The 24483-nt window shown below is 35.1% G+C and overlaps 1 protein-coding gene across 2 annotated transcripts in view; it reads left to right on the top strand.

Moving 5' to 3' along the window:
* The window catches only part of GULP1 (GULP PTB domain containing engulfment adaptor 1), a 263361-nt gene that overhangs the window by 71643 nt on the left and 167235 nt on the right, over nucleotides 1–24483 (top strand). For both annotated transcript variants that reach the window (XM_057746407.1, XM_057746405.1), the window contains exon 2: nucleotides 18216–18342. The gene's annotated coding sequence lies outside the window, so the exon portion shown is untranslated. The remainder of the gene's footprint in view (nucleotides 1–18215; nucleotides 18343–24483) is intronic.

The raw sequence follows: 24483 nt of genomic DNA, 5'->3' as shown, positions 1-24483 counted from the left end.
TTTAAAGAATCCTGATTGAGCACTGTAAACAACTCTTTGTTTTCTTTTAACACTGATTTTTCGAGCAATGAAAATTTCCTCTACTAGAAACATTCCAAGGTTTTCATCACTTTTTCTGGCACCAAATCTTGAATGTGTCAAATTGTGGAAAGCCCTTTGACAGTAAGAGCTGCTTCTACCTGTGAAACCTTTATTCTGATTTCTTAACAGGAAGATTGATTTAATTATTAATGTTGACTAAGTCAGTGGTGAGCCATTTGGTTTTAGGTTGGTCAGGGTGTGCACGCTGTTTGATCTCTGTACCCTTGACAGTGCTCTTGTCTGATGGGATGCTGGAGGAAGAGCAACTATTTAGCTGCTGTTTTTGGAAGAATAGGAAGATATGACTTGCTTACTTTGATTCAGGGCAATAAGACACCAACTGCCTTCTAGAAATTTTATTGCAGAAGTTGATAGTTAATTTTGTTATCAAATTATAAAAACAAAAAGTAAGTAGTCCAAATAACAGTTTTGGTTTTAATATATCATGAATTACCACACAATTGAAGGCTGTTATCATTCAATGCAATCATGGAAAGAGCTCCTCCTTTATGGTGACATAAACCTGAAAACTTAATTACTTTCCCCAGTACATTAGCACTTTGAAGCTCTTTGCCTTTCTAAATGTTGTTGTACTGTGTAATATTGAGCAGGTGACAATTACAGATATCTTGGCCATTAGATATTTAATGCTAAATATTGTATGCAGCATCCAAAATATGATCTGCTCTGTAAACATATTTGATAGGAAATAGATGTCTTCATTCATGTCAGTCACTCCTTCATTTATTCACTTATTATGTTCCAGATACCTTTCTCTCCAGTCATTTTCAAGAAACACATACTTAAACCTTATTTCATACTGTTTAAGTTAGAAATGCATAGCATCCAGGCATTTGCACATTTTAAAACCTTTTAGGATTTCTAGTATACAACTAGATTTGCAAAACATGTTTTTAAGTAGTAAAGGGGAAAGCTAAGAGCTGTCTTCTCATTTTAGTGAAGGAAACAGACAATAAACAAATGAAAATTTAAGCTACCCATAAGCACTAGAAAGGAAAATCAGCCAGGGTAAGAGGAGAGGGTGTGGCAACATGTGGAGTATTATAGAACAGCAGTCAAACTAGGAACATCTTTTGGATGTGGTGACCTTTGAGCAGAAGGTTGAGTGATGGGGAGGTGCTTGAGCTACGTGAAGGTCTAGGACAAAGGTCATGCCAAGACCCTAAGATAGGAGTGACCCTGACTTGTTTGAGGCAGAGCAAGAAGACTTATGTGGGTGGATTGGAGGAGGAGGAAGAGAGAGGGAGGGAGGAGAGGGGAAGAAGAGAGCTGGAAAGAGAAAACATAGGACAGCTCATGTAGGGCCTGTAGGTCTGTAGTGGGAGCAGAAGCCATCAATGACTTGACCTTATTCACATTTTGAAAAGATGATTGTGACTTTATCATTAATATCATTACAGAAAAAAATACAGAGAATATCTTTGGACATTCCACATTTGATGTTTTGATTTGTCAGGTGTTCACACCTACAGCAAATCTAGGTAGTTCTTTTTTGCAGGTTAATTGTATTAGAAAAAAAAAAAACTATATTGGGGCAAATTGACACATACATGAAGCTTCTGATGACCAGGTTTAGAAAGCAACTTGGTGTTCACCATGTCTTTTACGTGTAGTGATAACTATCCCAGTCTAATGGGGAGGAGGCATTTTTCTTTTAAGAAAATGTACATGTCATTTATGTTCAATAAAATTTTTTCTTAATTCAAAGGGACTTTGAACAAAACCTAGTTTCCTTCATGATTGCCTGTCTTTTCAAATTTCTCTTTCCTTCTTAATGACAAAATGTTCTATATGAATACTGATATATGTTGTCAGCTTAATTTTAAAAACTAAAAATTATTTCGTGGCTTCTTTATGAATCTGATTTTATATGCTCATGGACTACTTGCATGTCAGATCCTTCTGCATTCCAGTCAAGAGCTTAGTTGTAAAAATTAACTCGCTTTCTGGAAATAAAATTGTTAATCATGAAACCGACTATCTTCTAATTTTTTGAGAGCATTAGGAATAAAACTCTGGAGATACTCCAAGAAAAAGTGTTGTCTTGGTGAAATAAAATAAGGAATCATATTACAATGTAATTTTGGAGCTTCAAAATACATAATATTTTAAAAACATGAGAAATACCACAGTAAAAACATGGTTTAAAGTTATTTATCCAGAAGTTTTCCAAACCTATTTGATTTTGGAACCCTTCTGAGTATGTGTAAAACACATATATTTCATAGTGTTTCTCAGAATTTATTTTGAGAAACATTGTTCTACATATGTAACTGACTTCTTTCGTCAGGTGGTATAATTGATGATGCCTTACTCACCTGCACATGTGTATAAACAAAACAAAACAGTGAACGGTTTATGGTTCTTTTTGACACTGAACAGATGTGAATTTTATTCCCTTATTAGTGCCTGAGGGACTTACAAATAAACCTGTTAATAGTTTGCTGCCTTTTCTTCTGAAGTCTTAAGTTTAGATTCATCTATGATTTCAGGCCTTTCACAGAAAGAGTAGCTACAGTCCTCCTGGCCATGTGCCAAGATATTAAATGATTGTGTTTCTTTCACAAGCCTCTGAACATGGCGGAGTGTGGATTCTGTCTCTCTGTTTTCTTCTCTATTATCTGACTTAGAAGGCTGCTAGGTAATATTGGGCAAGAAAGTAGAACAGTCTTTGATTTCTTTGGCGCGCAGTGAATGTTTCCATCAAATATGTGACCATTGAAGCATCTGGAGAATCATCACCACTTATTTCCAACTAGTGAAAGGAATAAAGTAGATACAGAAAAAGAAACTGATGCTCAATAGGAGGTGGGTTCTGTCTAATTAAACAAACAAACATAGATTTTAAAGAGAGGTGGAAGATATAGCTGTCTAAGGGATTGGAAAGCCCTTTCCACTCTTAATTTCCCAGAAATGATGGAAATAATAAATATTGGAAAAATTGTCTCCTCCCCAATTCTTAATATCTTTGCTATTAACATCACTGCCTATTTTTTCTTCTGGAAGATATTACTTTTGTCACTTGTACTTGTGAGAACTGAGAATTATAACATCTGTTTGCCTTTGGTACTTTCAAGGGTTCATTTTTACACCTTTGAACAATTATAGTATGTCTCCATGTGTGACATTCTTAGTCTATAGAAGATACTTGGTGCAGCTGTAGATTCGAAGATGCTTTGCAATAACTTTGTGGTCACTCAGGGAATTTAATTCATTGAATGAGAACTGTTGAAAGCCATGGATGTGCATCAAGTAATGGTTGATGCAGGAGTTGGGTTTAGCAGTGTTTGCAGGGATCAAATTATGGAGGAGTGTAAAATTTATCCTGCAGGTTCCAATGATGCACTGAAGGATGGTTAATAGAGGGGTGGCAGAATCAAGAGTTGCATTTCTTAGCTGTTGCTGCCAGGAGGTAGAGCAAGATCTGGGGGAAACATATAGGTAAGAAGAATTAGTCCAGTTTTCAAGGCAGAGAGTTATTAGTGTCTAGCAGAGGGAATAGAGAAGATGCAATAGGTTCTCGAGTGCTTTTGAAAGTTAAATGGACAATACATGGTGACAGGATATAGGGAGTTGAGTAAAGGGAAGAAATATGATGTAACTTGAAGAGCTGGCAACATTTTCCTAGGTGAAAAATTTGGGAGCAGAGCAGCTTTGACAATCATGAAGACAAGGGCTTATTTAGACCTGTCTAATTTGTGACACTTTTGGGAGCTGACCAGTGGCAGTGGTCTTGCTAGTTATACTTCATATGTTTGTGTAATATTGCCTATTATAGATTGTTATATTAAAGATATCAAATCTAATATTGCAGTCTTTCAAAAGGTATATTAAAAATCTTCACTTTACAAGCAGTGGTCTTAATGTATGCTATGACTACTTTATCATCTGTCTTGTTTAGAACTAGCCTACCTCCCTCTGTGTTGCTCAGAAGAATCATTTGCTATAGTTAAATAAATAATTAAATCCTTGTTTCTTATCCGATCTTCCTGCTGATGGTGTTCAAGTAATCAGAAGCCCTTTCGCAATGCAGTGCTTGCAAATACCAGAGAAAGTCCTGTTAGCTTTCCTCCTGGGGTTTTGCAGTTCTGTTACATGGACAGGAAGTGCCCACTGAGAACACTTTCAGATTCCCAGGATTTCCTGGGTAACTTATTGGTACAGAGTTGTCTGTGGAGAGAATTCACAGTGGAAAGTGAAGATTTTATATCCCAAGCATCATGTTTAGAGTACCAGGTTCATGGTGCTAGGTCCTCAGCATCTGCATCCATGTTCTAATGAAGTCCACCTAGTTTGGAGTGGTCTGTCTTCAGGAAGAAAGCTCACATATTTTTATTTGTTGTAGTAACAAACAGACAATGATTTTACCTTTGTATGTAGCTAGATTTTAGTTTATATATGCAGATAAATAGAACATAAATTACTTGAGGGTGGAGAATCTGTCTTGTTCATCAGTGTATCACTGCTCTCTGGACATATCCATAATGCTTAATATATATTGATTAAATGAATGAATTTTAGTTACTGGAGCAATGGTTCCACTTTTTCTCTTATCTCAGCATTTGTCTGTCTCTGTGTGAACTGATGGAAAGGATAAAGGAGAGGGCACAGGCTGGGGAAGTTGTCTCGGCCATAGGGCAAACGGTCGAGTTCCAGTGGGTGGGCAGAACCAATGTGTGCAAGGTCATCTGAGACTACCTCCAGGCACTTGAGAAAATAGATTAACTCCAGGAGTTCAGAATGAAGCAACAGGGAGCATTGACTTGTGGGTCTGGCACAGCCACGGAGAATCAGATGGCATTTAATACGTACAGACCCTGGGCTTTCACAGGTGATTTTTTTGTTTTGTTTTGTTTGGGTTTTTTTGAAGTCTAGGTCAGTCCATGTCATCAAGTAGGATTTATTAGTTAAGTTTTAGTTCTGGAGGTGTGACAGAAGTATGGTATTATCCTAGGAACTCAGAAACAAGTACCAAGTTAGTAACAGTTATATACCGAGTCCCACAGAAGAGATGCATAATTAGGAACATGGGTGTCTCTGTCCTCCTGCCAGAGTGGGTGGCTTCCGGAAGGGGGAGGCTGTGAGTCAAAGCGATCAGCATGTCCTTCAGCCAGGAAGATGAATGACCGCCATCAATGAATGAGAGTGGAAAAGCCTATTTGCTCTCTTCCCTACTGTGCTTTGGCTCTAGAGAGGGTGGGTAGGGACCTGCTTTGAAGCCTGGGAGTCAGGATGTGGTGATGCCCCATGGCATGCTGTAACCTCCTCCCCCCATTGCATCCTTTTATTTCTCCTTTACATCCTTTCTACATCCTATCTTTTCTTCTCCCTTCTGATCCTCTCTTCCCCTTTTTCTCATCCTCCTTCCTTCTTCCCAGCTACAGGATACGATTTTTAAGTATGGTAAAAATTCTGTACCTAATATTTTATAATATAGGAAAATAAAATCTAATATATAAATAAGGATAATCTAGGAAAAATGTCTGGACTATCTTGGTGTTGGAAGGTCCATAAAATTGAAAAGAATGTATAATATTTTTTGCTATATTGATATGGTCTATGAATACATTTCATTTAGCCTTGAGTTAAATGTTTTCCACATAACAAAGAAATTTCAGAAGCCATAGATAAATTGGACTTGCTTTATTGTTCTTTTAAAGCACGAGAAGAATCATAGCACAGATTTGTTTGTTTTTGCTTTTGAATTAACTGTAGGAGAACAGATGTCTACAAAATGTAGAGCATATTTTCTTTTTTGGAAAGTACACTTTTTTCAATGACTTGAGCTGTATAAATTTGTGGGGCTTTTCTTCCTTTTCATTGGACTACTATCGTTCTTTGAGAATGCATTAATTTGATACAGTAAAAAAATATTATTTTTACAATATTGTATATGGTGTTTTGTTCACTTATGGTTTTAAGACTGATTCCCTAGGTGACTGTTGAGCCCAGACAGAAGAGATGTTAGGTTCTTTTGATGCAAGGAAAAGGGCTCACTCAAGTTACCTCAGTAAGGTTATGTTTAGGAATGGAGAAGACAGGAGTCCCAGCTGTGTGTCCAGCCTTTAAGGGAACCCAGGGAAAACGGACTGAGATTCAGAAATGGAAAGTAACCAGTACAGCTCTCAGCTGATTCCCTCTCTGCCCCCTAGTGACAGAGTTGATTCTCTGCTATTGGAATGACGTAGCTTCCTTCAGTCTGCTTCTCCTGCTGCTACCAGCATCCTCTCTCTTTGTATTTCACAACTTTCTTCTGACTCAGTTTCTGATCACCCATAGTTGTTATTCTTCATGACTTCTACTGCCTAATAACATCTGTTAAGCATCTTCCCCCTGTGACTTATTTTGTGCTCCAAATAGTCTGATTCTCTTCCATGTCAGAGTTCAGAATCTAGAGCATGTTCGTGGTCCAGGTAACCCACTGTTGCTTTGTTTAGGTGGAGCTTTTGCATGAGGTCCCCACTTAAGCCTTAGACGATGTAGTCTTAGCTTAGGTGCTCACTCTGGTTTCCTCAGAGGCGAAGGGTTATGCCGAGTGCTTACTGATAAGTTAATCTTTTAGCAGGAGGATGAGGCCATGACCCTCATAGATGGGATTTTTTGGTGTGGCAGGCACTTTGGGAGAAACAGATGGCTAGTTTGCATATAGTGAGAAATTACTTCGGCACAAGGAGTGCCGTGGTCAGAGAACCTGCAACACTAGCCCGGTGACCTGCTCCTGCTTGGCCCTCCATGTATTTTGGCCTTGATGAAGCAAAAAATGAATGAGAAATAGTTATTCCTCACTTAGTTTTAGAGGCCTTCCTTGACTCTCATTGCATATTTTTTTATCACCCCCTCATTTAATTCACAGATTTTTCTTTCCAACTTAATTTTCATTCACTACTTTGTGGGTTATTTCAACCCATAGGTAGGGCTTAAAAATGTATAAACAGCTTCTAATGGGAGTTAAACTTATTTGAAAATGGTGACATCTGTAAGTAGGTAAGGCTCTTTCAGTTTTAAAAAGGGATAAACATTGCATCTCAGAGTGTTGTCTCTATCTCGGATAAATTACTTATCTGCGAAAGTACCTAAGCAGATACTCAGAGACTACACAGGTAACACTGGCAAAAAGCAGAGTCAGAATTTTTAAAATGTGAGAGGAGGTTGTCTTTATTTATTTTTCTTCAGAGGAGGTTGTCTTTAAATATATGTGCTTTTAAGTGTATGTGTTGCTTATGTTTAACTGTGTGCGTGTGTGTGTGTGCGTGTGTGTGTGTGGTTTAATTATTGTTGTTGGTTGTTTTTATTTGTTTGATTTTTGGCAGGGTGGAACTTGATAACCTATTGATAAGATTTTTCTCTCTTCTAGCAGTCTTTTTGCCATTTCTCCCCCGAATCTTTCCCATTTATCTATTGAGCGTGTACTATGTACCAAGCACAAAGAAAGTGATGCAGTTTTTATCTAATTCAGATATACAGTAAGTCTGTGATTGCTGTACTTATAATTCAGCTGGCAAGATATAAGTAGGTTGAAAAGTATGGTTTCCTTGATTAGGCAGCAATTTTCATTGTGTATAAGCACCTGACATATTCTTTCAGATTTCACACTGTGTCTGTTTTCTTCTGTAGAAGGTTTTCTTGGCAGGTTCTAATAGACAAAAAATAAATTTCATCATTATTTCATTTGATAATAAGCAATTCATAGCTTTGAATAGTTTTCTCACAAAAGCATGCTTTAGCTACAATGGGTGAGGGATTTTCTCTTCCAGTATTATCAATAAAAATTTAGAGTTCACCAAAAATGTGTGAAATGATAATTAGTACACAGGATTTTAGCTTGCAAACTAGATGTGTTATCCTCTAGTCATGAAAAGAAAATAGAATTCCTGAGTTGTGGTGTTTTGGTTCTGATGCTTCTAATTCATCTCTCAGTATTGACTGTATTGATTTTCTTTTTGGCAAAATAAGGAAACACAGCCCTACATATGGGACAGGGTTGATTTGAAAATAAAATGTTGTTATACCAGTGAAAACCTTTTAAAAATGTAGAAGAACCTAGAAGATTCATCATCATCAGTGGCTGACCTAGTTTAAATAGATTACTGTTTAGAAATTAACAATTAAGTTAGATGCAAGCTCCTAATAAGATGACATCTATTTTAGCTTTTATAATAAATTACAATATGCTTACATGCCAGATTCGTCTACTAGATTTGAAGTTCCATTTCTTCATCTGTATCCCAGTGCAGAGCACTGAGCAGGTATTCAGTAAATGTTCATTGGAGGAATAAAACTGTGCAGGAGATGAGGAAAGAACACCTTTAAAACATCATAATCTGATTACTATAAACTAGAGAACTAGCTTTCAGTCATGTTTTGGAGAGCGGTAAATCTTTTAAACAGGTTGCTGGTCATTGTTTCCCTTTTGCCTCAATCTGTGAAGTTGGAAGCTTTTTGTTTCTTTAATTTCACCTTTTTTGCTGTTGAGTGGTTACAGTAAAACATTGAGAGGATTTGTTCTTCATAATATCATCTTTGTATTAAATGAAGTCTTCATTGCCTAAAAGAATGTACTATACTGATTTGATTTTAAATGTTTTCATGCATAGCAAAGAGAGGAAGACTGGTTTGCCAAGTTTTATCTAGTTATGAGTGCTCCAGAGGAATGACCTGCTATGGCTAATACTATTTTCCCCATAATGATAGATTCAGAGCATTAAAAGACTTATCTTTAATAATTAACTTCTTTTAACTACTCACAGTTTGGAAATTAGACATAGTTGGTATTATCAATACATGATTTTCTATTTTCTATGGCTCAGTGTTGAATTCTAATGGCATGTCTCTGCAGAAGTTTACATGCATCTGTGGACTCTGACCTCACTTGCTTGAAAAGAGAAATTTGTCTGTAAATTTTACCTTTTCAGCGCAAATTGTAAGTGTTCCTGGAATGCATCTTTTTTTTGGCTTAGTAATATGATCTCTTTCCTATTTGTATAGTCCTTTACAGTTTTGAAAGTGCTTTCATACATAATTCCTTTGAAAATACCCCAGGAGAGAGGGAGGATAGGTGTTATAGGCATCTTGTTAAAACTGCTCTATAGGTTACTTTGACCTACCTTACCTATAAAATATTTAATTGTCAGATAAAATTAGACTTGACCTAATTATGTTGACATTTTCATACCTTTTACTGTTCTGATAAATCTGTGAATCAAGAAAATGCTTGCTATATCTATGCTAAATCATATCATTGGGTTTTGGGACCTTGTGTCTCAGGAGATTAGGCTCAGATAAGATGATTACAATCTCCTTTGCTCACAGATAAGAAACTATCATCATTTATCACAGAGTAACCGAAGAATAACTGAAAGAGTTGGAGATATTTTTCATCTTTTGTCAAGTCAAGATAAAAATGTCTCTCTTCTGGTGAGGAAAATGTGTAACAGAGAAGGCTGAAGAGAAAGATGTTTATAGCTTGGGTAAATATAATGCTTGTTTACTATAAGTGTTTTATATATTTATCTTATAGCATAGTCTCTATCCTGAGGGGTGAGGGGAAGGAATAATTCAAATATATATTTATAATCCATGACTTCTTTCTTTGGTGATTATAGTTTGTTGAATTCTGTTTGAGATGGGACTAAGGTCTAAAAAGAGGGTGTAAAATGGAAAGGAAATTCTAGAAAAGAATCAGGTGCCTTTGGGGAGCAATGCATATTTCGATAGTATGATATATTTAAACCTATTTAAGAGAAAAGGAAAATGGCCATAATTTTTTTTTTCTTAACAAAGGAACAATGAAGAAAAATGAACTTCAGTAAGCAAAACTTTAATTTCTTTATAGCTGACATTTGGGGAGAACTTTTTGGTGCCTTATGATGTTTTGTACCCAGTCTTAAAAATGAAATTGTAAAATTGTAGACCCAGGTATCTTATATATTCCTAGGTCTCATAAAAAATAAAGTTTATTTTTCCAGTTCTATAAATACTGATAGTTCAAGTCTGTCTTTTTTTTTTTTTTAATAGGTCATCCAGATACCACATAGTTGATATCAAATCCTTATCAGACAGTGAAAGTCTATAAAAGTTCCAGATGTCAAAGCAGATAATTGCTTTAGGAACTTCTGTGACCAGTTAGTAAGGCACAAAAGATTTTCTTAGCTAGTGTCTTTCTGAAAAGCTTCAAAGAAATAAGAAAGTATCTTATTAGAGTATAATCAGGTTGGAATAATTCTCTTCAGCTGCCAATCAGCTTTTTATTTGCTTTCATGTAAACCATAATATTAATTCAGCAAGAAGGAAGAGATATTATTCGCCTTGTGTAATTTTTTAATTAGTAAAGCTCTGCATTTCTAATCGCATATCAGATTTAAGTTCATATCTATCCTGAATCTATTTATAATTATTTAAACCAATCACATTGATACTGTCTTCAGCAGGAGTGAAGATGTGATTAATGTCATACTCCAACCTAAATTTAATGAAAGGCTATAGTGTATGATTTCCTAAGAAAACACAAACATTTTAAAGTATATAAGTTTTGCCCTCCGAATTCTGAAAAATCTACTGCAGGCACATCATGTCCCTTTTCAGCTTCCAACAACAGGTATTTTCAAAACACCAAAAGAGTTGCTGAATAACAATTTTGTAGAAAATTTTTGTTTTTAATATATCAATCATTTTGGCCCATTATTATTTTATACTGTTAGCTCAATTTAGGAAAAGTCACATACAAAGTCAATAAAATGTGTATTACACATTAGTAAATAACATATTTGAGAGTGATTATTTGGTTGTACTTGACAGAAAACCAATTAAAACTCAGTTAAGCAAAACAAAATATATATTGGTTATCATAATTGGAAGTTCTATAGTGATGCTTCAGACATGGCTGAGTCCAGGCACTCACTCTCATAGGTTTGTTTTCCACTGAGTTGGATTCATTTTAGGGCAGGAAACCTGAGGGTAAAATAGCCACTAGGCTTTCAATCCCACAGTGAGTCAACTCAAGTGAATAGGGATTGCTTCTTTCTGAATAGTTTTAGAAAAGTGTTGATTTGGTTTTGTTTTAACGTAGTCCAACTTTCCATTCCTGAATGAATAATTATGACTAGGGTATGGTCCTTTCATTGGCCAGTCGTGGACCTAGAATCACCCTCAGGCAAACATAACTACTGGGAAGGAGGAAAGAAGTGTAGGTCTGTCTGCAAGGGAAAACCCAGGGTGCTATGATGAGAAGGTGTTTTGTTTGGTCTTTGCTTTTGTTTTTGTGAGAGGTGGTGGTGGTGGCAGGGGTGGGGGTGGTGGGGATGGCGGGGGTGGCGGCAGCAAAGCACAATGTCTGTATATACTCAACTACATGGAGAGTGAAATGTGTACCATTATATGAAGTCCCATTGAGCAAAACAGCAGCAGTTTACAATGGAATACTAATATTTGGTGGTAGAGCAACATAAAGAATGGTTGCAAAATCTTGGTACTGAAAATGTTTGCTGAAGAAAGGCCTTGGAACATAACCAGTCATCATACAAAATACATGTGGTCATAGCATTTCTGAGACTTTCTCATCTGTAAAATAATAATTATTTGGTTAGCTGTAGATACATTTATATGCTTTTTTGTGTGTGCTGAATTACATTGCTATAAAGGTAATGCAGATTTTATTGAATAGTGTTTATATAATTTAAGTTAATTATATCCAATGATGGTGATATTGCAATCAATTTAGAATAGAGACAAGGATTAGTAAAACTCTTCTCCCCACCCCCTGCCTTAACTGTGTGAAATTGGAACATTGTAATACAGCTCACTGAAATTTGTCTTTAAATACATTATGCATTTCAAGGATATTAACATGAATAAAATTAAACTCCACAGGACTGGAAAAATTAAACTAATGACTTTTTCTGTAATCCATGTTAATGAACGCTTTCTGGTCCAATTTTTCATTAAGGAATCAACCACAGTTTCTTGATTCCCTTCATTTGAATAGCCTCTATTGTGGGACTATTTACAAAAATGCTTAATAAGAGCCTTGATTGAATAGGTGCTCTATTTCCATACACATTGAAATACATTTGCACACTTTTACAGTTTTTGGTAGTAATATAAGGTCTTTTAAAAATTGAGTGGCTTTTAGCATAGGTTGTTTTATAAGTTTTTCTTTAATTACCTGAATATGTTTTTAGTGTATTAAATTATAGTAAGGAATAGTGACTCATTATTTTCATCTTCTGAGATAAAGGAAGGAAGGAAAGAAGAGTAGAAAGAAAGAAGGAAGGAAGGAGGGAAGAAGTAATGAAAGAAAGAGAGAAGGTACCTAAAAAATGGGGAACATTTGGGAAAATTTCTGTTCCTAGTTAACTTGGTGCTGAAATTTGTATTTGCAGTGTTTTAGAAATGGTCCTAGTGTGAGGAGATAAACTAAATATGATGACTAATTCAAAAAATTAAACCTAATTAAATCTATAAAAAATATTTGACAAATAAAATTTTAACAATTAACTAAATAAAAATTTTGACACTTTCGATAATGACCTAGTTGCTTGAATATCTTTGTGTCAATTCATAGCTAAGCTCTGAATTTAAGGATTAGCAACTTACATGATTTTGCAAGTAAAATATGTAACTGACATTAAGGGAAACTCTAAAATAGAAACCAGTGTTTCCTAATTCATTGGAGGAGTTGAGAAAATGAATATAGTTATCTGAGAGAAGAGCAATGAAGGTAGAAGGCATGAAAAGTTGAAAGTTCCTGAGACTTAATGTTAGCATCAAAATCTCAAAAAACCTCATTAAAATGTTAAAATAAAAAGCAATGCAAAAAGAAAATAAAAATTATAAAATAGGAATGTAATAAGTTAAACATAAAAGTTGTACTTCACTTGCAGTTAAAGTACACATTTCAGAAAAAGAGACAATTTTTTTGACAATCAAATTGTCAAAAGATGAGAAAAAAGATCATTGCTGGAAGGGTGGTTTGAAATTAACATTATCATCTGCTCTTGGTGGAAGTCTATTTTGGTATATCTTTCTAGAGAGCATCTTGGTGGTATGTAAGAAAATACTTCAAAGATAAAATACTTTTTCATCTTGTAATTTAACTTCTAGAAAACCATAATAAAGGAATAACTTAAGATAAGCTCAAATATTTATGTATGAAGATATGTATTGCAGTTCTATTTATAGTATGAAAGTGTGAAGCTTTTAAACAATTCATTGTAAGTAATAATAATTGTCTGGAATTACTAGGTCCTTTTTTTTAATGTGCTGAGCACCCTCTGTGGATTATCTCATTTCTTTCTTTCTACATTTATATTATGTACAGTTAGTTTTATTTGTTAGTTCCCCTACTACTGTGTTTATAATAGGCCAGCTTTTCCTTGGTGGAACTCATCTTTCATCAGGTGTGGTCAGCCACGCGGATAAGGAGAATTGACAGTATTGGTATCTCGATTGGCCTGAGCCCGTCAGTGATTCTACACCCCCAGTGATTGATTATGGGTGTGTATGTGTGTGTGTGTGTGTGTGTGTGTGTGTGACCTTATTGACTCAATCAGAGTAAATCCCAGAACTTTTGATTACTGATTGAAGGAGAAATGCTCTTTCTCCTTTAGCTCTCACTCTTGTTTTTGCTCTGGTTTTCTTGCTCTTTCTTTTTCTATCTTTCTCCTGTTTCCTCCAAACATTGCTAGGATTTCCATCTTTTTCCCTAGTCAGGTTTATTTTCCTCTTCAGATTCCCATTGCATTAAAAAATTACTCTACCCTGATATGAATTTCACTCTGCCATACATCAGTCATTAACTCAAGTAAATTTTTAGTCTGTGGCCAGTTGTCATTACTTTGAATCCATCTTAGTGCCTATGCTGTGTTTTACATAAAAAGCTCTAAATATTTGAGAGAGCAGAGTTTTTGAAGAGTTAATGTCAAAAGGAACAAAGAGTTTACCTTAACCTATTTAAACTAAAAAATATAATAACCAAAAGTTTCACAGAAATTTGCTTGTGTTTGCCACTGATTGCAGGAGAAAGAGTGAATGACTTGATAATTGTTCTCCTACTTCTTCTAATTAGGAAAACTTCCTGCTGATGACAGCTTCAAAGCACTGCTAAAAGTTTCATGTCAAATATAGAGGAAAGAACTAGATTTAATTTATTTTCAAATTGGTAAATTTAAAATTGATATTAATTCTGAGATAGTTTGTCATGTCTCATTGTCTATCATTTTTTCTTTACCATTCTGAGAGAGGAGGATACAGAACTGAAACTGCACATGGGACAATAAGGAATGATGTCAATTCTTGCTCCAGACTGACATCTCTAAGAATAGGAAAGGCCAGGATAAGGATTGTCTTGGTCTTGCTCTCTTCCTACATAAATAAAATCCCAAGCACTGTTCCACTTTTACATCTTACAAATATGAGTGCCCTGAGTCTATTTCTGTTTTGCATTGCCATCTAACAAATATACACAGATTTCTAAGAAACAGTTTGTCTCACCATCTCCCCTTCATAGTCTCTTCAGAGCCACATTTACCACATGATTGACCTAAAATACATCTTCTTGTACTACTTTCCTGTTTTATCATACTCATATCACCTTTAAGATAAAATCCAAATTTTAGCATTGCATTCAGGATGCTTCTTGATATGGCCTTACCTTACTGTAAAAATTTCTTATAAAATAGTTTTATAAGCATTCTATTTTCAAATCATATATCTCTGACCACTTGCCTTTCCTTAAAGGTGGCATGTTCTTTCTTATTACTGTACCTTTGCTTATGATGTTCCCCTTGCCAATCAGTTTCTTCAAGGACAACTTCTAAACTGATGGTTCACAGGTTCCATCTTCTTAAGGAAGAATTTCCTAAACCTTCTCTATGTTTCTTTAGCACCTCACCTTGCCATTAACATAGTCCTTATTGCTTTGACAGAGTCAAAGAAGGGTATAGACTGATTTTCCTCTCTCTAATGACTAATACAATTGGGCATTCAGTAGGTATTCAATGAATATTTTTTACTAAACTAAATTAATTTTCCAGCTTTACTTTCCTTAGAGCATAGGGGTATCGTTAGGACTAAATGAATGCCACTGCCTCAGTGAGAAGACTAGAATGCAGAAATAATTACCCCAAGTCACTTACAACAATAATCTTATGTTCATACTCTTTGCCTAGAGCATTAGGGCGAAAACATTTGAGAAGACATCTTTAAGGAAAGATGCTAAGGCAGTTGGACTAAGATGCTAAAGAATGCTCAGTCATTTGGACTTTGTCCAGAGGATGATATGGCTAGATTACTTGTTAGAGAAATCATATCTGACTACTGATGGGTTGGTAAGGATGTAAACTTGGAGAGGTAACAAAATGGAGTGATCTGTATTAAATAGAATTGAATTTTTTTCTGATTTAACTGCATGTAGATAGTAAGGGAAATAAAAGGGATTAATAATGCTGGATTTCTGGCTTGAGCAATTAGAATGAGAACTGTACTCTTTACTTAATTAAAATCACAGGACAAAGAAAGAAGAAGAAAGATAATCGTAAGCCAAGAATCTGATTTTGTATATTCTGAATTTAGATGCCTGTGATAGAAATAAGAAATGAATATCCAAGGAAACTTTTTTTGCAACATTTTGCAAATTAGTTTGAAATATTGCTAAATTCCTGGAGCTAGCTATAAAAAGAAAAATAAGTAGTAAAATGATTTTTAAAAAATTTTAAGCATAATATTGGTGGTCTCTATTTTACAGTGGTCTTTATTTCATTTGATGACAAGTAAAAATACCTTTTAGCCTGGCTTGTCTGTTTAGGTTGGTTTTATTGTGTATAGAATATTTAAAGATACAAGTGTTACATTAACAAATTGAGGTGTCTAGTCATATAGCAATGTTCATACTGATTTTCTTAAATTAATACTGTTGGTAAAAATGGATGTTTTGGTAAAGAAATGGTTGGCTTCATTTAATTTCATGTATCTCTTCAAATTTCATATAATGTAATAAATGGTGGCAAAACATTATAAAATTGAGTGTATTATGTGCATGCTAAAATTTTAAGAATCATTGACATTAGAAATCAAGATTTTATTTTATATAAAGTATTTTAAAATAAAAATATGTTCGAAAGAGCAGCTCATAAGCATATCTCATTCTTTGCAAGAATATTTCAATGCTCTTTATATGAACAAACATAATCACATCAGAGAGTGGAATAATAGATCCACTTCAGAGTATATGTCATTTTTCTTGCAAGAAGAAAGATAGAAGTTGGCACAAGTTCATTCTTGTTTTTTGATGTGGGTATTTTTGTGCTCTTCTTTATTCTGTCACATTGCATAAAATATTCTATGCAATGGAAAAGTATTTTCCACAGTAAGAGTGGATTTCAGTCAATCTGAGAGAGAAATAAAAACTGTGGGGATAAGTTGAATTAACCATCATAAGGAAAATATTTACTTTGCTATACTGTTTGGAATGGGATTTTTTTAAGTTTTTTTAAACAATGTTATTTATGCTATCTTAGATGATTTCTTTCTTATTTCATTCCATTAGACCAACATTTGCACAAAATAAATAAGGAAGTAGCCATTATGCTAAAAAAGAACTAATTTTGTCTCCTTTTTTCTCCCCCTTCCGAAGACAGACAAAAGAGAAAAAATGATCTGGTTAATCACATTGGAAATCATGACATAGTTTCATGGTTACCTTTTAGCTGTGCCATGTTTGAAATTTACTGTCCAGGAGGATGAACAGATCTATTTCTCAAGCTGGAAGTACATGATAATACAGCCTTTCCATTTTGAGGAAAGATAAGACAAATTGTATCGTTCATATACACTAAGAGTCAGTGCTAAGAGAATACCATGTATGTGATTTAATAAATAACAGCATCATTGGGTAAACATTTTTTTTCACTAAAATTATAAAATATCTATAAATGGCCTTAAAATATACCCTGTTCACATTTTAATTCAGATTTTACAATCGTTGCCTTCTCTGCTAGATGCTGTTGGTGATCTGCCTATAACCCCACTCCCTTAGCATCTCCCAAATAAGCTTTTTTACTAGATTTATTACCTCAGAGTTTGGCTCTGGGGCCTCCTAAATTAAGATCCCTTCTTTCTTTATCTCTAAAGTTATGTAAGAAAATGAAAAAGAATATGGTGAACAAATAAACAGGCTTCTAAAGAAAATTGTGGCTAAGTTAAAAAAATAGTTTCAGAATATTCAGATGGCTCAGATACAAATAAAGAGGCGGAAATAAAGTATTTGAGATCCATCTTTAGTCTATAATTTGAGAAAGTCTAAAATATAGGTCTGGTTTTACCAATGGTCTGTATCAGAGTTATGGAGGGAGACAGAACAAAAGAGTTAGGTACGTTTTTGTACTTGTGTTTCCTCTCTCTCAAAAAAAAAAGTGCTATTTTTGCTGTTTTGGAAAGAAGAAACACTATACTATGATTTTTTTTCTCTGCTATTTGAATTTATGTCAGAGGTCCATTTGAAATGATGGAATTAAGGGAAGGCATAATCTGTGCTGTTGCATCTGAAAGGACTTTCTCCTTTTGTCTATTGGAATAAAAATGTAAAAATCTTAACTAGCTGCTACGTCTGTTCTAGTTATATCATGACTAGAACATAAATAAAAGGATAAGCCACCCAAATGCTTCTCCATAGCAGTTGAAGTGGAATGAAAGTTAAAATAGATCAGTGCTTTCTAAAATTTTGTTTCACCTTCTTAATCAGGGATAGAATATGCACTTGGTTAGTCTCATTACCTAATAAGTGAAGGAGACAGCTGGGCCCGGTTTTGTACAGCCTGAGGGAGAAAGGGGGTATATTGTCAACCGACCATCACTGTATTTTAATAGTAACATATCCATGAATTAAAACATTTAACTCATTATCTAGCAATCCTACTGTTTGCCCTTATCTAACAATCTGTTACTCTACATTTTCAAAAAAATTACATGCTTTACCATTGTTTTTCTATTATTGGGTAACTTTCTTGAACTTTCACAAGAAACAATTAAAATTTTAGAATATGAATTATAACATCTAAATTATAATACATATAAATATAATTATTAATTACTTCTGACTCCAATTTTAATTTTATTTCTAGTTATATGTGATTCCGTCTGATATACACAAGAGAGAAAGTAATTGAAGGAGAACTTGGATGGCAGCTGTATGATTGAAAGTCAAGTGTCTGCATATTCTTTCAACTATATTTGAACATACCTACCCAGGTAAGAATAAGCAATTGCTTGCTTCTGTACTTAACATCATTTTTAAAAAAGATTTGAAACTATAAAAGATGTTTTTATTTTGTACCAATTATTTAAAAAGATAGTTTTAGTATGCAAAATTGTAAAATACATAAAAGCAAAGTAAAATTGAAATCATGAATGAGTCTGTTTTCTTATTTTATTTTATTTTATTTTATTTTATTTTATTTTTTTTGGGGGTACACCAGGTTCAATCAACTGTTTTTATACACATATCCCCATATTCCCTCCCTTCCTTGACGCCCCCCCCTCGATTCCCCCCCACCCTCCCTGCCCCAGTCCTCTAAGCCATCTTCCATCCTCGAGTTGGACTCCCTTTGTTATACAACAACTTCCCTCTGACTATTTTACAGTTGGTAGTATATATATGTCTGTACTACTCTCCCGCTTCTTCTCAGTTTCCCCTTCACCCCCCGCCCCCTCCCATACCTCGAGTTCTCCAGTCCATTCCCTGTATCTGCTTCCCTGTTCTTGTCACTGAGTTCATCAGTACCATTTTTAGATTCCGTATATGTGAGTTAGCATACAATATTTGTCTTTCTCTTTCTGACTTACTTCACTCTGTATGACAGATTGTAGTTCTATCCACCTCATTACATATAGCTCCATCTCATCCCTTTTTATAGCTGAGTAATATTCCATTGTATATATATGCCACATCTTCTGTATCCATTCATTTGTTGATGGGCATTTAGGTTGCTTCCATGTCCTGGCTATTGTAAAGAGTGCTGCAATAAACATTATGGTACAAGTTTCTTTTGGGATTATGGTTTTCTTTGGGTATATGCCCAGGAGTGGGATTACTGGGTCATATGGTAGTTCTATTTGTAGTTTTTTAAGGAACCTCCAAATTGTTTTCCATAGTGGCTGTACCAACTTACAGTCCCACCAACAGTGCAGGAGAGTTCCCTTTTCTCCACACCCTCTCCAACATTTGTTGTTTCCAGACTTTGTGATGATGGCCATTCTGATGGGTGTGAGGTGATACCTCATTGTGGCTTTGACTTGCATTTCTCTGATGATGAGTGATGTTGAGCATCTTTTCATGTGTTTGTTGGCCATCTGTATGTCTTCTTTGGAGAAGTGTCTATTTAGGTCTTCTGCCCATTTGTGGATTGGGTTATTTGCTTTTTTGGTATGAAGCTGCATGAGCTGCTTGTATATTTTGGAGGTTAATCCTTTGTCCGTTGTTTCATAGGCAATTATTTTTTCCCATTCTGAGGGTTGCCTTTTAGTCTTGTTTATGGTTTCTTTTGCTGTGCAAAAGCTTTTAAGTTTCATGAGGTCCCATTCGTTTATTCTTGATTTTATTTCCATGATTCTAGGAGGAGTCTGTTTTCTAAAAATAACTTCTGTTATCATTCTGTTCTATATCATTTGATTTTTGTTTCCTTGGTTTTTCCCTGTAAACAATTTTCAGCTAATTATTATGCATTTTTTGTTGAATTTCTTTATTATTTTTGTAACAAATCTATTTTGTTCTATTTGGGAATATGAATTAATGCTTCATATTTTCCATTGTTATCTGTTAATATAAACATAAATGATTTAAAATTTTTTTAGATTGGGCTTATTACTCAGAGAATGTCATGATAGATAAATTGATGTATATGTAGATACAGTGCTCATTTTGCATGAGTAGAGTTACTAAAATTAGCATCACTGGCTCAATGGCTATAATATTTTAAAGGCTTTTTATTCTTATTGCTGAATTTACTTCCAGAAGGTGGTAATGAGTTATAGTTTTCATTAGCCATTTTTGAAAACATTTAGTGACCCATTGACATATTTTTCCATTCAAAAAATTTCCCTAACAAAACCTAGTTGTGTTGAATTGAAAATACAAAAAGCTAAGTTAAGATTCTAAATTTTGATTGCAAGCAGTAGCATCCGCTACTCACATGTGTTCAGCCAATATATCTCTTATACAACTAAGCCTAGAAGGAAAGTGAATATTATATATGCATAATCCTTTCACACTGTCTAAAAGTACATTATTTATAGATGACAGCAAAGTATGCATTTACTCGATTAATATTTACTGAAACCTTCTTATTGCACTAAGCCTAAGCACTGTGATTATTTGAGCAATGATGGTGGTAATGGTAGACATTAAGGATAGGAAGGCACAAAACAGTTGCTAGTCGCTTCTTCTAATTTTCAATAAAATATGGCAACATAAGAAACATATTTCAGTTCCTTAGGTACAGATAGGATGTATTAGGTGCCATGAAAGAAGTAAAAGGAAAGGGCAATTGCTGATGATGACACTTTCAGCTTGGGAACTGAACCCTTCACAAATGAGAAACCATTTTAGGGGAGGTAGGACTTTGGCAGTGAACATTTAAGTGGAGAGCCAATTGGATACAGAGCTGAGAATGCCAGGGGATATTCAGGAAATTGGAAGCATAGGGTAGATATAGCAGAGTAGTGGGAAATATGTTCTGTGATTTGGATTTCTATACTTTGCCATTTATATTTCATCATTATATGATGAGGGACAGTTGCAGGGGGGATATATGATCCGTGTTTTCTTCTAAGAAGCTTAATCTGGAAGTGATATGTGTGTTAGACTGATGAAGAGAGAGCAAACCCAAAGGGAGAGAGAATGATTTGTAGGCTTTTCTGTTTTATTTTTATCAACATATGTTTAAACACTTGCTATTGCCAGGCACTACGGTAGGAACTATAGAAAAAAGATGAAGAAGACATAATCCTCACTCTTGAGGCTCTTATAGTGTAGTGAGTGAGACACACATGGCAAACAAAGGAATATAATACACCGTGACAGTGTAACAGTTAAATCATATTCAAGGTAAGCCTAATCGGTAACTAGTTATATTGAGAGGTAGGTCCTGGGTTATCAACTAACGTGGTTTTCCCAAAGACATCAGGTCTGATCCAGGTTACACTAGAAGCAGTGTTTCTAAAAACTTTGCAAGAATTTGAACAAGAATCAATGAAACTTTATCTAGGGCGAAGGCAGTGTAAATGAAAAACAAGGCTGTGGTAGAAATGGTGGGAGGTTAAGGAGAGCGTCTTTTATCTTAGACAAGAGGAGCATGTTGGCAGCATTACAGATATGGGGAAAAAACAGCAAAAGTAGGATTTCTGTCATGGTAAAATAATAGGTTTAGTTTTTCCCTGCTCTCTCGCTGTTGTTTGCTCATACCTTTGCTGGAGCACTCATAGCATTTTAAAATTTCATTGCAATTCCTTATATAATTGAGAATCCATTTATTTACTATGAAAAGTGATATGAGTATCCTTAAAAGTACAAATATGATAAGAGGAAAAATAAGTTACATCAAACGAAACATATGAAGTAAAGACCTGATTTTATTTATAGCCACTGTATATATAATTCAGCTTTAACCTTTCCAGCAGTCACAAAAGTGATATATGTTTTCCCCCTAAGAGCTTAAATAGATTTATTATAGAAATCTTAGTGTAATGCTCAGGAAAATTGTCCTTACCCACTTAGAGGTGCCTTAAATTTTGCATTGTTGAAAGGGAAGGGAACTTTGTTAACACATAGTTGTAAGCAGATAAGTTTGTGGAAGTTAAGAATTCAACTTCTCCAGAGAGTCCTTCCTAATTTTTGGAACCAGGACCAGATCTTTCTCCCTTTATGTTATGTACCGTAACACAATTTGCATTCCTTGGTCATACCGTGCATTGTGGTTTTGTCTATCATTTCCTGAGACTAAGATTCTTGAGGATTGGGTTGTCATTTATGATTGCAGATATAAATTCACATCTAAATAAAACTCACCACAATGTTGGTGTTATAGATACTCCATAAATATTTCTTAAATGCAAAATTGAATCCATTTCCATGGCTTGTCTTAATCATTGCTGTCCTAGCCTAGATGTTTTTGTGAGCTCCATATTAGTTTTCTATCGCTGTATGATAAATCACTTCAAAACTTAGCAGCTTAAAACAGGGCTTATATGTTATCTCTGTAGGCTGGGTACACAGATCTAGCTACAGCTTAGCTGATGCCTCTGGATCTAGGTCACTTGTTCCCTTGTGTGGTTGCAGTCAAGCTGTCCACTGCAGCTACGGTCATTTCAGAGCTCAACTGGGGCTGAAGGGTCCGCTTCCAGACTCAGCCAGGGAGGACCTCTCTCTATAGGGCTGCCTCCACAGGACAAGCAGTCCAATAGACAGCAAAAGTGGGCACCCATTATGGAAATCACATTCCTTTATAACCAAATCTAGGAAGTGTCATCACATTTGTGGTGAGTTGAACAATGGTCTCCAAAAAGATATATTCAAGTCCTAACCTGTGTTACTTGTGAATGTGACATTATTTGGGAAAAAGGTAAAGACTTACAAAGGTAGATGTAATTAAATTAAGGATCTTGAGTGCGAACCTCCTGGATAACTAGATGAGCCTTAAATCCAATAACGTGACCTTAACGTGGCATACACAGAGGAGAAGGTCCTGTGAAGAAAGACAGAGACATGGACTGGTGTGATGCAACCACAAGTCAAGGATCACCTGGCGCCGCCAGCCCCTGAAGAGGCAAGAATAAAATCTCCCTTAGAGCCTTCAGAGGAAGTGTAGTCTTTCTGACACCTTGATTTCAAACTTCTGGGCTCCAAAACTATGAGAGAATAAATTTCTGTTGTTTTAAGTCACCCAGTTTGTGGTAGTTTGTTATGGAAGCCTCAGGAAACTAATATACCACCCCTTCTGCGGTCTTCTATATTTTAGAATGAGTCCTACGTCCAGCCCGCATCCAAGAGCAGGGGACCACAAAGGGGCATGAATATCAGGAGACAGAGATGTTTGGAAACCATCTGAGAGTCTGTCTGTTCTATCAGATTTCTGAATGCTTCCATTTGCTTGATGTTTGTTTGACATATCTGTGTCGATGGACCAAACTACAGGCCAGACATTAGACTCATTATCTCACATTCTTAAAAATCATGATCTTGACTCTGTATTTCCTACCTCTCTGATTAGAATTACTATTCATTTGGATAGTCAAATTGGAAAACTTAATTTGAATTTCTACTTTTTTCTTAATACTCATAACCTTTAATTGATTAACAAGTTTTTTTAATTCTGTTTCTTAAATTTTTATCATCTATCTGTTTCTTTTCAATCTCTCTCCTACTGTTTGCAGATGTCTATTATGTCTTCTAGAAGTAGCAGTATAGACCCTAAGTGGTCTATCTATTTCTGAGCTTTTCCCCTTCAAACCTTTCCCTGCAAAGTGGCTTTTGAAAACTCAAGTGGAATTATCTAATTCCCTTTATTATTAACATTCTCAGGAAAAAGATCTAGTTTGTGAACTGGCCCTTGACTTCCTAAAATCCAAACTGTATCTTTAATCATTTCTTAATATAGATCTATAAAATAGTATAAAACTTTCTAGATATATTTGCTTGCCTTTGCCTGGGATTCTCTTTTTCCAAGAGTCAGATAGGTATTTGTTTTTATATCCACAGCACCCAGCAGAATGTCTAATATAGTGGCCAGCACAGAATAGGTTTTCATCTGTCATAAACTAAAGATGAAAGAGGTGAAAGATGAAGAGAGGAGAAGAGGCCTGAAATGTCAGTGAAATGGCTAAACTTACAGACTAGTCTAAGATGGAAACAAATGAAAGAGAAAGGAAAACTATGGACTAATGATCGAGCAAGACTGGATGGTTTAAGGGTAGGATAAAGGTATGTTCAGAAGCAGTAGAAGAAGAGGTAGAAGGTCAAGAAAGTGTGATAAAAAGAGAAAGTTTTAGTTTTGAGACCCTAAGTGAAGTTTAGATTTGAATGTGGCTATAATGTGGTTTTAAGCTTTTAGGAGTATTAGAAGATAAATCTTTTAATGGACAATACAATTTATTAGGCGGGAAGTGTAAGGAAGATGATGTAGTTGTTCAAGATGATGAGGGGTAGAATAAATAGATGACAAGAAAGTGATGCATGTTAAGAAGGTAGCAGAAGGGAACTAGAAATCATTTCTGATTGTAACAAGTAAGACTAATAGCACTCCTGTCTGAAAAGAGTCTCTGGGGAAATCCCTCAGCAGAGAGCAAATTCAAATCCTATTCAGGAGATGTGTTCTGCTTGATCAGCATTTAAATACC

Source organism: Hippopotamus amphibius, chromosome 8, assembly GCF_030028045.1.
Source record: "Hippopotamus amphibius kiboko isolate mHipAmp2 chromosome 8, mHipAmp2.hap2, whole genome shotgun sequence".
Taxonomy (NCBI): domain Eukaryota; kingdom Metazoa; phylum Chordata; class Mammalia; order Artiodactyla; family Hippopotamidae; genus Hippopotamus; species Hippopotamus amphibius.
Note: the sequence above shows the minus strand (reverse complement) of the source record. Positions and strands in the feature narration are given on the sequence as shown.